The following is a 14,583-nucleotide window of genomic DNA, read 5'->3' on the forward strand; positions in this document are numbered from 1 at the left end:
GAGAGAGAGAGAGAGAGAGGAGAGAGAGAAAGAGAGAGAGAGAGAGAGAGAGAGAGAGAGAGAGAGAGAGAGAGAGAGTGTTTACTAGTTTGTAGTTTGGACTACTTCCATGTGCTTTGGAGCTCATTTTTATATAGTGAACCTTCAAGTGTCATGGTGCATGGGTTGTATGCATGTCAGCATGTGCATGTGTGTGTGTGTCTGTGTTTGCTTTTTTGTGCTTGTTTGTGTGTGTGTGTGTGTGTGTGTGTGTGTGTGTGTGTGTGTGTGTGTGTGTGTGTGTGTGTGTGTGTGTGTGTGTGTGTTGTGTTGAGGTGAAAGGTCAGGTGTCACACCCATCCAACCATACTACCAAAGTTTAATGTAATTAAGGCATTATACAGTGAGATAAATGTCCATAAGATGATTTTTTATTCCTCTTTTTAGTCAGCTTTAGCATGGGTGTGTAAACTTATGAGCACAACTGCATATAGGCTGGACTGGTTGTTGTGCCGTGATATATGACACCCTTGGCCTTTTCCCTTAAAGGTACCTGCTCAAAAGAGACGCAGGAGGGCACAGAGGACACTACTGAATGCCCTTTGACCATCACAGGACATTGTATTATTTACAACTGTAAAAGTGTCCTGACCGCATGCCTGCTAAAAAAAGATTACAAAAGCAAATGCCATTTTAACTTCATGCAACATCACAAACACATGTCATGTCACTACAAGCGTTAGTTAATTAAATCCAAGATGTACAGTACATAGGAAAGCTTTTCAATGTGTATGGTTGGCGAAGGGCAAATCTGACTGCAGGCCATTGTGCTCACTGCATTGGCTAACTGAAACCTTAGCATGCATGTGCTAATGCAGCCATATGTACTGGCGTGTGTAAATAACGTATCGCGTTGCGTTCTTGCACCTCAGCGCGTGTGTAACTGGTACAGAGAGAACAAGCAACAGATGGACACACAGGAAAAGGAGGAGGAGAGGGTGAGGACGACAGGAATGGAGAGAGATAGAGAAAGAGAGAGAGAAAAAAGCCAGAGCCCCAGAGGCTTGATTTTGTTATGGCCCTGCCCTCTGACACAGAGCTGAATAAACATACACACGCACACAGACAAACACACAAAACAGAACAATATGACACACAGCCAGGACAGGCCGTGGGTCAGAACTAATTGGACCCACTCACAGGACCGCAAAAGGATTGACCGCATCAGTCACACCATTACATCACTGGCATGGTGACACATGTAAAGCTGTGATTACACAGTCACGTCCAATCCTGCTGGGTTTGGCGGGGATATTCGTTAAGTCCTGCCTCTTAGTGCTACTGCAGCTCCAGGACCCATGATTCAACTCGGTAAACTCCGAGTCCGAGTCCGAGCCCGAGTGGTCAAGGAATGGCACCGCACAGGCAGGTCGGCGCCGACCTCAGCAGGGCTATTAATGTGCAGGGCAGGGGGTCAAACGGCGGATTAAGCACCGGTCATTTATCTTCAAAAGTGGCCGGCACATTACTGTACAGCAGGCACTGCAAGGTGCTCCAAGGTTAATGTCAGAGGATTCTCCGTCCGCCAGGCTCTTACGGGTGGGGCCCTGCTGGTCTACATGGGCTACTCTGTGGTGGTGGTGGGGCCCTGCTGGTCTACATGGGCTACTCTGTGGTGGTGGTGGGGCCCTGCTGGTCTACATGGGCTACTCTTTGGTGGTGGTGGGGCCCTGCTGGTCTACATGGGCTACTCTGTGGTGGTGGTGGGGCCCTGCTGGTCTACATGGGCTACTCTGTGGTGGTGGTGGGGCCCTGCTGGTCTACATGGGCTACTCTTTGGTGGTGGTGGGGCCCTGCTGGTCTACATGGGCTACTCTGTGGTGGTGGTGGGGCCCTGCTGGTCTACATGGGCTACTCTGTGGTGGTGGTGGGGCCCTGCTGGTCTACATGGGCTACTCTTTGGTGGTGGTGGGGCCCTGCTGGTCTACATGGGCTACTCTGTGGTGGTGGTGGGGGCCCTGCTGGTCTACATGGGCTACTCTGTGGTGGTGGTGGGGCCCTGCTGGTCTACATGGGCTACTCTGTGGTGGTGGTGGGGCCCTGCTGGTCTACATGGGCTACTCTGTGGTGGTGGTGGGGCCCTGCTGGTCTACATGGGCTACTCTGTGGTGGTGGGGGGCCCCTGCTGGTCTACATGGGCTACTCTGTGGTGGTGGTGGGGCCCTGCTGGTCTACATGGGCTACTCTGTGGTGGTGGGGGGCCCTGCTGGTCTACATGGGCTACTCTGTGGTGGTGGTGGTGGGGTTTGCTTTAGTCCTCCCACGCCTGCACTAGGTGGACAAACGACAGGGCGCGGAGCTGAGCTGGACCAGATCGGAGTGGTCAGACAAAGGCCAGTGGACTGCCTGTGCTGTAGTGGTAGCACAGAGGGCTGGGTCTGTTTGTTTACGTTCTGCACTTTAGCTCATGGAGCTACAGTATGCACCTGCCCTCAGAAGCCTGCACCGCCGACCAGAGTGACCCAGAGGTGCACTTACAAAAATGCACTTAGACGTGCATGTACACATGGGTACACACACACACACACACACACACACACACACACACACACACACACACACACACACACACACTCACACACACACACACACACACACACACACACACACACACACACACACACACACTCACATTCAATGCTCAGCACAAATTGAACAAAGAACTAACTCATTACTAAGCATTCCAACCTCCTGTAACCTTCTCATACCCTACAGTAACCCCCTTCTTCTTTGCTCTCTCTTTCTCTCTCTCTTTCTCTCTCTCTTTCTCTCCCCCCCCCCCTCTCCTCCCTGTCACTGTACTGTGTTCTCTTTATTTTTAATTTATTTCCCCACATTATTTTAGGACTGTATCTTCCTGACTCAATCTTTATCCATTCTTCTGCTGCCTCTCCCCTTTCCTCCAAACACTGTTTTATAAAAAAGCAGGACGAGGAAACAGAAACTTTCAATGAAAGGCTGATTTGTTTATAAATCCTTTATAAAACCCAAACAGCACAGATACCCTGAAGGCAACATTACCTCAAAGTGTTGGTTGAGATATGCAAAATGATATGTGTGTGTGTGTGTGTGTGTGTGTGTGTGTGTGTGTGTGTGTGTGTGAAATTAAATTGTTAAAGTTGCTGATGTTCTTTGTGTTAATCTGGCCAATCAGCTGAGAGTTTAAGAATTCACCCGATGGATGCACCTCCCCTGACCAGAGGTGGGCTGAGAGTGGGCTGATGTGTGTGTGTGTGTGTGTGCGTGTGTGTGTATGTGTGTGTGTCTCTCTCTCTCTCTCTCTGTGTGTGTGTGTGTGTGCATGAGATTGAGGGTGTGAGGGTGTGTGTGTGTGCATGAGATTGAGGGTGTGTGTGTGTGTGTGTGCATGAGATTGAGGGTGTTTGTGTGTGTGTGTGTGTGTCTATGTGTGTGAGTGCGTGTGTGTGTGTGTACATGAGATTGAGGGTCTGTGTGTGTGTGTGTGCGTGTGTGCGTGTGTGCGTGCGTGCGTGCGTGTGTGTGTGTGTGTGCACGCGTTAGTAAGCGGCTTGATGCGGGCTGTAGGTATTTCTGGGTGTTTGTGGGCATGTGGGCATTGGCAGTGGGAGCTGTCTGTGAGAAGAGGAGGTCCTTTATAAAGGATCATTTATTCAAGAGGATAAGCCTGCCATCACAGTGCTGTAATTTAGGTTAAGTGGATTTTCAAACACAATCCACACACACAAAGGCATGCACACACACACACACACACACACACACAAACACAGATACACACACACACACACACACACACACACACACACACACACTGTGAGCCAGTAAGATGTCATGGCATAATTCCCAAGTGTCTGGACAGATCTGTCCCATGGAGATGTGATCCCATCCTTCCAGTGCATACAACAGTGAAGTCACGTCTAGTGGACTTGACTATATGACCTCAGAAGACCCCAGAACAGCGGCTCCGCTAACAAGGTATGACTTCCATCACTGGACATGGCAGACACCGAGGCCACACACTCCCACCTGTAGGCGCGCTCAGATGAGAGTCACATAGACCATCACTGGACATGGCAGACACCGAGGCCACACACTCCCACCTGTAGGCGCGCTCAGATAGGAGTCACATAGACCAGCTGTGAGGGAGGCCTCTCCTGGCAGCTCCTCATTCCTTCAGCCCACAGCAGTCCACTGCCCTCCGCACCACACACACACACACACACACACACACACACATACACACACACACACACACACACACACACACACACATTTTAACCATTTATTTATGTCCACATGAAGACAATGGTACAGGGACACAAATATTAAGAAAGCAGTACAATACATATGCAAACCCATGGACCAGTAGCATGCACCAGGTCTTCAAAATAACACTTATCTTAAGTGATTTATAACTTAACAAGCACAATACTCAGTTCTTAAGGGTATAAGTAGAGAGATGGCACAGTACTCTGCAAGCTGTTTAGCCCTCCCTTTGGCCATCCCAAGCAGCCCTCTTACTACCAGCCAGTGTATGTGTCCTAGGCTACCAAATATGAATACGAGTAGTCTGCACCTATAGCCTAGCTCTGAGATGGTGTTTAGGAGTGGTTGGTATTTAACTACCTTGGTGCAGACACACACGCACGCACGCACGCACACACACACACACACACACACACACACACACACACACACACACACACACACACACACACACACACACACACACACACACACACAGCCTCAGGCTCTGAGATGAGTGATTTGTGGCCTGCAATCCAGCGATGCGCTCTGCTCCCAGCTGGCCTCCTGTGATTGACGGTCTACATGCCTCCCGCACGACAACACGCTCTGAACTGATTTGGAATGGCAACGGTTGCTCACGACAACAAGCTCTGAACTGATTTGGAATGGCAACGGTTGCCTCCCGCACGACAACAAGCTCTGAACTGATTTGGAATGGCAACGGTTGCCTCGACAACAAGCTCTGATAGATAGATAGATAGATAGATACTTTATTGATCCTAAGGGGAAATTCAAGACATTTCAGCTGAACTGATTTGGAATGGCAACGGTTGCCTCGACAACAAGCTCTGAACTGATTTGGAATGGCAACGGTTGCCTCCCGCACGACAACAAGCTCTGAACTGATTTGGAATGGTAACGGTTGCCTCGACAACAAGCTCTGAACTGATTTGGAATGGTAACGGTTGCCTCGACAACAAGCTCTGAACTGATTTGGAATGGCAACGGTTGCCTCCCGCACGACAACAAGCTCTGAACTGATTTGGAATGGCAACGGTTGCCTCGACAACAAGCTCTGAACTGATTTGGAATGGCAATGGTTGCCTGTGTCACCAAGCGCAAAAACAGACATTGATGATGGATCACAGTCCAGCACTATGACCCGTATGTAGTAGCCAAGAATGATGACCAAAAGATCTTTATACATATTATGGCCAGAGAGCACTATCAGTGTCATCTCTGAACTTAGTGTCCCCAAAGCACAGCCAGTTATGTCTTCCTAATACAGATCACTGTGCGTTAACAAGCACAGCCAGTTATGTCTCCCTAATACTGATCACTGTGCATTGACAAATCACCTTACTTGTAGTAAAGCACAATCACCAACAACAGTCACAGACATGGTTGCAATAAGGCTTCCTTGTAATCATGCTACAGACAAGACAAGGTCTTTGAGTGTATTGTACGGCTGAAAATGTGAAAGACACACTGTGGTCATGAAAAATGTGTAACTTAATTTATTAGCACATGTTTATGCAAAAACACTCCCCCCACTCATCCTCAGCAGGCCCATTACATTTTTGAAAACAAATTTTGTTTTCAAATCCAGGAAAAGTCTGCTCAATCACTATCGAGGTCACACACACACACACACTTATTTTAACAGCTGTTTTCTCTCTCTCTCTCTCTCGCTCCCTCTCTCTCCCTCTCTCTCTCTCTCGCTCCCTCTCTCTCTCTCTCTCTCTCTCTCTCTCTCTCTCTCTCTCTCTCATAACTTAGAGGACTTTCCTACTGGCCTCCACATGACTCCTAGTAAAGGAATACCTGGACTTGGACTGTACCTGTCGCACACACACACCCAATAAAGCATACACTGTCTCCAGATGCCCCTCACCACACAAACACAGACATGCACAATGTAGGCTATGCAACAAATCCTGAGCACAAAGCACTTAGAGTAGCTATTGGCAAATGCAACACATCCTGAGCACAAAGCACTTAGAGTAGCTATTGGCAAACATCTTTCAGCTCATCACAGGTGTACAGTCTCCTGAAAAAGACCACCAGTTCTTCAAAAGACACACAGGAAACATACACAGTCTGGGTATGTATATATTTATGTGTGTGACACTGTGTGTGTGTGTGTGTGTGTGTGTGTGTGTGTGTGTGTGAGTTGAGAGAGACCTTTTGTGTGCAGTAAATAACACAGTCACAAATGGCATCTCTCTCTCTCTCTCTCTCTCATACAGAAACATGTAGGGGTCTTTAATCAAGCCAAGTGTGTCTGTCAGCAGCCTGAGACACACACACACACACACACACACACACACGGAGCCTCTGGGGTGTCTGAACATGACCAAGAAACACCTCTCCATCCATCCATGCAAAACACACACACACACACACACACACACACACACACACACACACACACACACACACACACACACACACACACACACATATCCTGAAACAGATGCTGACCTGAGCATACAACCAGAAACATACACACCTTTACTCATTCCTAACACACACACACACACTCACCTGCATGCTCTTGGACACCTATGTGTTGCATAATGTGATGATAAACGTATTCTGTTTTTTTTAATGTGCAGCAGCCTTTCGGTTTACAGTACTTCCACTAATTTGCTTTTGCACCTGTAGCTAAGCTAAGCTATGTTTAGCTATACTTGCCAACTCTGAAGGACACACACACACACACATACACACACACACACAGCGAGAGAGAGAGAGAGAGAGAGAGAGAGAGAGAGAGAGAGAGAGAGAGAGAGGGCAATGTAAGTTTATGGAGATTAATGGACTAAAATCATGTTAACATTGAATAAGGAACATTGAATAAGGTCTGCAGTGCATTAAAGTAGCAAGTGGCATTTCCCTGTAGATGCCATGCTGAGGGACTCTAACTACATAGGACACATCTCTGACTGCCTCTACTGCAGGGAGGCAAGAGGCACTTGCCTTGTTATTTATCTAGGTCAAAGTCTAAGTTTTCCTACAGTCTGTATAAAACTGGCCTTTGAGCAGCAGTAAGAAATCTGGACTCCTTCCTTAGTTCACTTTGTGTGTGTGTGTGTGTGTGTGTGTGTGTGTGTGTGTGTGTGTTTACTGCTACTTTCAACTGGTCTCCAGTGGATACTACCTAGGACTTTCAGAAGACGAAAACAGAAATGGATTCTGGTTATTGAAAATGTCAAGCATTTCTTTGACTATAGCAAATAATCTTTCATATATTATACATATTTAATATTGTATTTGTTTGTAAAAATAAGATAATGGAAAATGTATTTTTGCAAAGCCATTATGTCAGTCATGGTATTGAATAAAGATAAAAGGAAATACATTTTAAAAGAAATAAAAATGTATGGGGAAATGTATGAAACACTGGCAATATGAAAAGAACATACTGATAAGAATTGTTTGTGGTATTTCTGCTCTCCCACTATTTCTTCAAGCACAGTGCTCATTAGTACAGTAAGTATTTTGCAACACATTCTCCTTGTCAGTTCTTCTCTTTGCCCGCAGCCAAAAGTTGTCAGGAGCTTTTCTACGGGTCCCAATGGAGTCCTGCAGGAGCCGAGTTACGAGGAACTATACTCTCATCAGTGACACGAGGAGCCGCCATACTGTACTCTCATCACACATCAGTGATACGCTCAGTGCTGCCGCTTGTGCTGTTTACTCTGATGTTACTTGCTGTGTGCAGTGCACAGTATGAAAACCTTATCTCTGTTGCACAACCACGTACATCCTGGAGCCCACTACCAACACCCCTGCGGCCATTTATGTCCAACAGTGCCTTGACCGCTAGCACACTACCGGATGAAATCAGTCTTTTCAGGCCCTCGCATGTTCGGAACATGCATCATCAGTTCTATGACTGCTGTAGCGTTGTGATACCTAAATGTGAAGAGTGAAGAATGAATGACGTGCTCAAAGTGCAAAACAAAAGGGACATAACGGGACACGCCCACCAGGGGGCCGGAAACCTTCAATTCCTTATCAGCCACGCGGGGCTGCCAGCATGCCAAGCTGCACAGGAATCAGTGCAACAGGGCTGCCAGCATGCCAAGCTGCACGGGAATCAGTGCAACAGGGCTGCCAGCATGCCAAGCTGCACGGGAATCAGTGCAACAGGGCTGCCAGCATGCCAAGCTGCACGGGAATCAGTGCAACAGGGCTGCCAGCATGCCAAGCTGCACGGGAATCAGTGCAACAGGGCTGCCAGCATGCCAAGCTGCACGGGAATCAGTGCAACAGGGCTGCCAGCATGCCAAGCTGCACGGGAATCAGTGCAACAGGGCTGCCAGCATGCCAAGCGGCACAGGAATCAGTGCAACAGGGCTGCCAGCATGCCAAGCTGCACAGGAATCAGTGCAACAGTAGTCCGGGAATTCATTGCTAAAACTTTGGAAAAAAAGGAAACTTTGACAAATATATGCGTATACTGTGATAGCACTAACAGCACCGCTGTGAGAGACGAGGAAACTCAGACGTAGGTTCTGAGATACACCTCCTTAAGCCTCTGCTTGACAAGCAGATCACGACCAGCTGAATTCAAACATTTACATTTAACACTATTTTATCGTATATTGGAAATATTGATTAAAATAAAACTTATTGATTCATCTGCCTAAAATATTTCATATGTCTTGCATTCTGAATTAGTTTACACAAGCTATAAAAAGAACAGTAAGCTGAGGGCTCTTGCTAGAGCCAGTGGATTTCACATTGAATACACTCAATAAAGTCTCCCAAACTAAATGTGGTTTCTCAACTGCCAAAACGGGTGTTTGATTTGGTTGAAAAGCTAGAGCAAAAAAAAAAATAGGTCCCTACTCTCTGAAGTCTGCACCAACTTCAACAAAGAGTATGAACTAGTTAAATACAATCAGATTGTAATTAGTGATGTTTGGATATTTAAACAGACATATATAATAGCAGTCCCGGGTGCCAATTAGTTTTTATTTGGAGTAAAAAAACAGGAGAGTTGTCGAACACGTGACGTATCACTTGCCTGTACATAAACAGTAGAGCTGTTCTGTGTTTCTTTTTAAATTAGCTGCACTATGCTGTGTGTATTTCACTGAATGAAAAACTAATTGCAATAGTAATGCACAGAAGCACAATTGTTGGAGAGGTATATAATAGATTTCCTTTACAGGAGTGGAAAAATGTAAAAAAAAAATGTCAGTCCTCCCCACTCTCCCCCTTGTAGGGTGCACTGTGCCAAGTGCACACACTCTCTTTCTCTCTCTCTCTCACACTCACTCACACACACACACACACACACACACACACATGCATGCACAAACGCACACGCAACTTCACATAAAAAGTCTTGCATTCTCATGCACACACACACACCATCATGGTTTGTAGCTTCTCCAACACTATTTGGACTGTAAGCTGAGCTGTGCGTGTGTGTGTGTGTGTGTGAGAGAGAGAGAGAGAGAGACCGTGTGTGTGTGTATGTGTGTGTGTGTGTGTGTGTGTGTGTGTGTGTGTATGTGTGTGTGTATGTGTGTGCGTGTGTGTGTGTGTGTGTGTGTGTGTGTGTGTGTGTGTGTGTGTGTGTGTGTGTGTGTGTGTATGTATGTGTGTGTGTGTGTGGATTAGATAATAATAGGCGAGGAGAAAAGAGGCTGAGCAGTCTGCACAGAGCCGGTCTCAGTCCGCACTATAGCCGGACCACAGACCCAGTGAAATATGAGCAGAACGCTATCAGTCTCATGCAAACGAAGAGGACATGGACCACATGGAGTGCCATAACCAGAGTGACACACACATGCTCCCGTGCGCACATAGCTGGTAACAGCATATGAGGGGATTGTGAAGGGGTGATCGCTCTGATGGCTCTCTTCACATATTTAAAAAAACATATTGACTTAATAATGTAACACTGAAATTATTGGTAAGCTATGAAATATAACAAATGCATACCAACATGAAATTTTCACTGAAAGCTTTTCATTTTATACATCTAAATGCATCATAAGTGTTTACTGTTAATAATAACAAATCCAAAATTGGCCTTCAAAGTCTTTGGGTTTGCACTTTTATCTTAGTTATCTATAATGTGAAGGACAATTTGCAGACATAAAATAGTAAAAATAGTTCTCAGACAAAGCAAAATAGTAGTTGGAAGATTGAAAAGCCATAACCTTATCAGATGTGAAGCATGGGTTATTTAACACATTCAACCTGATCTCCTTTCCATTCAAGTGAGCTGAATGGGAGACAGATCATCATTTTATATACAGACCTGTTATAGCAGACTTAGTTATAGCTGCACACAACCATGACTTTCTGCCAAACATTATAGCCTGATGGAACACAAGGAGATACGTAGTACAGAAATGTATGGACCCTTTCAAGAGAGTTCCATTATCAGCATCATAGTTGGCCCCACAAGACTTCCTTTTTAACATTCCATATGTTATCTCAATGCAGAGGAAGTAGATTGGGGCCCAAATAGAATGTTCAAGCATTGTTTTTGTTTACCTTGTTGAAAGGGTCTATAAAGTGTATGCGTCCTATCTCCACATAAATGTGTAGGCCATCACATCCAGCCACACTAGGAGCACAACTGAAGGATTGCGTTCGCAGGACATAAATAGTTTTAGAGGACTGGATTTTCCAAATGTGCGTAGCGCTCTCACGTCTGGTGTAGCCGGTTCCATTGATTTTATTGGAAGCTAACTGTGGCAGCATGCGCTCCGATAACAAAACCCTTCAGTTGCGCACCCAGTGCAGTCATTGTACGATTCAATTTCACACACAGTTGTTGATATTTATGCTCAATAGCCAGTAAAAGTTTACCCCTATCTTCTGTAGTTCTCAGGTGTTGATTGACTGGGTTTATTGCTCAGTCTGAGTCACTACATTTGTTTCCCCTTTTACAGGGCTAGGACTGTGTATGATTACCAACGTCTTTTACACGTAAACACTGAATGGACAATTAGAGGAGCAGCAGCAGCCATTCAGTCCTGCTCTGCATTAGTGGCTTCAGATTCAACATCTAATATTATATGCATGTGTAAGAGAGGTCGTAATTCGTCCGCCGCTCACAGCCCTCGAACCGGCCACCTCAACACACACCGGCATGGGAGTTGAACGCTCCAACCACTGAGCACTGAAACCCAGGCTTCCAACTCAGCGGTTAGAAGCGTTCTTAAGGTTAGGGGTGTGAGGATTTACACGCGCAACTAGCATGCTAGCTCAGTTCGCCTCCGTTACTCATGCATTGAGCAGATGGCTCGCTCCACAGCAGACGCATAGATGGATGTGGAAAGTAGTGTTTTTACACGGGTGATAGGAATAGAACACTTTGATTTTTTTCCAATATTATTCCAAAAAGACAGAATCAAAAAGACAGCTTTAGACTCACTTAAATGCCAATTCAACTGGCTGAAGATGGAGGTGAGAGAAGAGGTAAGAACAGAGCGTAGGGGCTTCATGGAAGCCATGACAGCCTTCTTCACCACCATCAAAGACCGAATCAGACAACAGAGAACACGACAGAGGACCAAGAACTAAAGAATCTGTAGAAACGTGGCCAATAGGGCCTAGTCTACTATAGGCTACCTATAGACCCATATACATTGATCACAGTTTTTCAATTGCACCATATTAGTAATTCCGCTACTTCAAAGCTTAGGTCTACTGGTAACTGTTTCCAGTTGCATCATACTGGTAGTCTAATTCTGTACTTCAAACTCCGCCATTTCCACATTACTGTGCTCTCATTTTGAGAAGTGCAACTATGTGTCACATGATGCTAAGTTTGCAGTCATGTTTGACTCAGTTCTATTTTCACTTAATAGCCTAAATGAAACGAAACCTGAACCAAAGTACCTAGGACATGACCTCTGTGTCCTCAATGGTAGATACGGGCATGAGCATGAACCAGATACCCAAAGTTAACCTTTTTCAAAACTTTTCAAACAGGCTGGGTTGCGGCCTACAGCCAAATGTGACAAGGAATGCCCAACAAGTATAAGTATAAGTAAGCATATATACTCTTTTGATCCCGTGAGGGAAATTTGGTCTCTGCATTAATCCCAATCCGTGAATTACTGAAACACACTCAGCACACAGTGAGCCACACACTATTCCCAACGCAGTGAGCTGCCTGCTTAGGAGCCTTGCTCAAGAGTACTTCAGACATTCCTACTGGTCGGGGCCCTCCGGTTACAAGTCCGAAGCGCTAACCAGTAGGCCACGACTGCCCCAAGACAAGACAGTCCTGACCTCTACAGAATGTCCATCCTTAACTGGAAGTAAAAGTTGCCAATTATTCCAGATACACTTCCACTGACAACTTAGTTGTTGTAACATATAGTGTTATGTTCTGGCTTTTTGATAGTACAGCTATAACAACTCTTAATTCTGAACACCAATTAATGAATACAACGTCCTACAGTTTATCCCACAGATCTGGAAGAAGACCCTGCCAAATCCATCCTACATCACTGCAACTCCTACTATGCAAATCCATCCTACATCACTGCAACTCCTACAATGCAAACATCACTGCAGCTCCTACTATGCAAATCTATCCTACATCACTGCAGCTCCTACTGTGCAAATCCATCCTACATTATTGTGAAGAGACAAAAAGCTGGCGACAGCTGGTATATTACCATAATCATCATTAATATTCATTATCAAATAAATATTATTATCTACTGCAACCTTTCTGTGTGTGAGGATGTTTGTGTGTGTGTGTGTGTGTGTGTGTGTGTCTATAAAGGCCTGTATTAAAGACAACAAAAAACACAAAAACACAAACCTGACAAAACCTGCATTCACAATGAGACTCTTATAGTAGAGCAGAGCTACTGACCAGCCACAGGGCTGAACAAATCACTTCATGTGTACACGACTGTGCCTCACTGGACATTGCTCCTGGGGGTTGCCACAACATATCTATAGTGTAGTATAAATGATGTAGCATATCTACAGTATAGTATAACATATCTATAGTATAGTATAAATGATATTCAAGCATCACAATAAACCTAAATGAACCTTCTTTTTCTCACTTATACTGACTGATCAGATCGCAATACTGCAATAACAGCAACCTATTAAGCTACTGTAATTTTACACAAAATGTTTTTGATGTATATTTTATTTGAACTCATTTAAGCAATCATGAAAACTAGCCTAATATAAACATTTATTTAAGCAAATATAGGCTACTGTTCATCCATTATGAAATGTTCACATAAGAAAAACAAAATAGATGAACTTGCAGTATGGAGGATGGTGTGCAGATATAGTGGACACACAAACTCTGGTTTTGTGATTTGTGAAATGAATTGATTGCTGAATTCAAATAGGCTCAACAGCCTATGCCCAGAACAGCACACTACCTCTAACCTTTACCAGTGAAATAAACACAACAAATGAACAAGAGACTTAAAAACATATAACTTATGCACAGTATGCTCACTGGCTAGAATTCCTGCCACACGGTAACTGTGAATCTTGGGCACAAAATCAATGCACAGCACCATACAGCATGATAAGTCCGTTGGTAATGAACATTTCACCAACGAATGCCATATTAATGTTATATCCGGTTAGATCCAGCCATTACGGTCAGTCCAATCTGCTTGCTTCTCCTCAATCCTATCCTATCTGGATCCCACATACTAGTAATTGTCTACTCCATGGGGTTCCAGTCTAGACTTTCTCAAGGTCTGAGTGAGTTCCAGTTTTAGCTGTCTCGTGGTGCAGCTGGGTCCTCTTCAGCTTCCTATGACACATAAAGCTCTGACCTCTGCCACCGCAGCAAGTTTAACTGCTAAGATCTCAAAGCCAAAACTGCTAAGCAAGTGCTAAGCAAACTTAATACAAATCTAAAGTTTACAAGATTGTTGAAAAACAAATATGTTAATGTAGGCTATGTGTGAATTATCAGAATGGCATAGTGACACTGTGTACTTTTGAGCTGCTGGTGTCTGGTTTTCTTTGTGACAAGGGACTGAAAACAGAATGATTTTCAATTCAGTTTGTTCTGAGTAATTATTTTTTGTGCCTGTTCCAGTGTTCTAAGGCCTCTCCTCTAAATGGTAACCGGTTAGAACGTTATAGAACAACGGTTAATAACGTTCCTTTAAAAATAACATTGTCTTTACAAATTGATTTATGGCCTGTGGCACAATACTAACAGCCTTAACGCTTAAATCAAAGCACATTAGATATCAAGGCCAACTGTTAAAAAAATGTGCTTGTATTCAGGAGTGGGGCGAGATTTAAAAGTAGGCAAGGAGGCCTATAATAATA

This window comes from Alosa sapidissima, chromosome 7 (assembly GCF_018492685.1).
Source record: "Alosa sapidissima isolate fAloSap1 chromosome 7, fAloSap1.pri, whole genome shotgun sequence".
NCBI lineage: Eukaryota > Metazoa > Chordata > Actinopteri > Clupeiformes > Clupeidae > Alosa > Alosa sapidissima.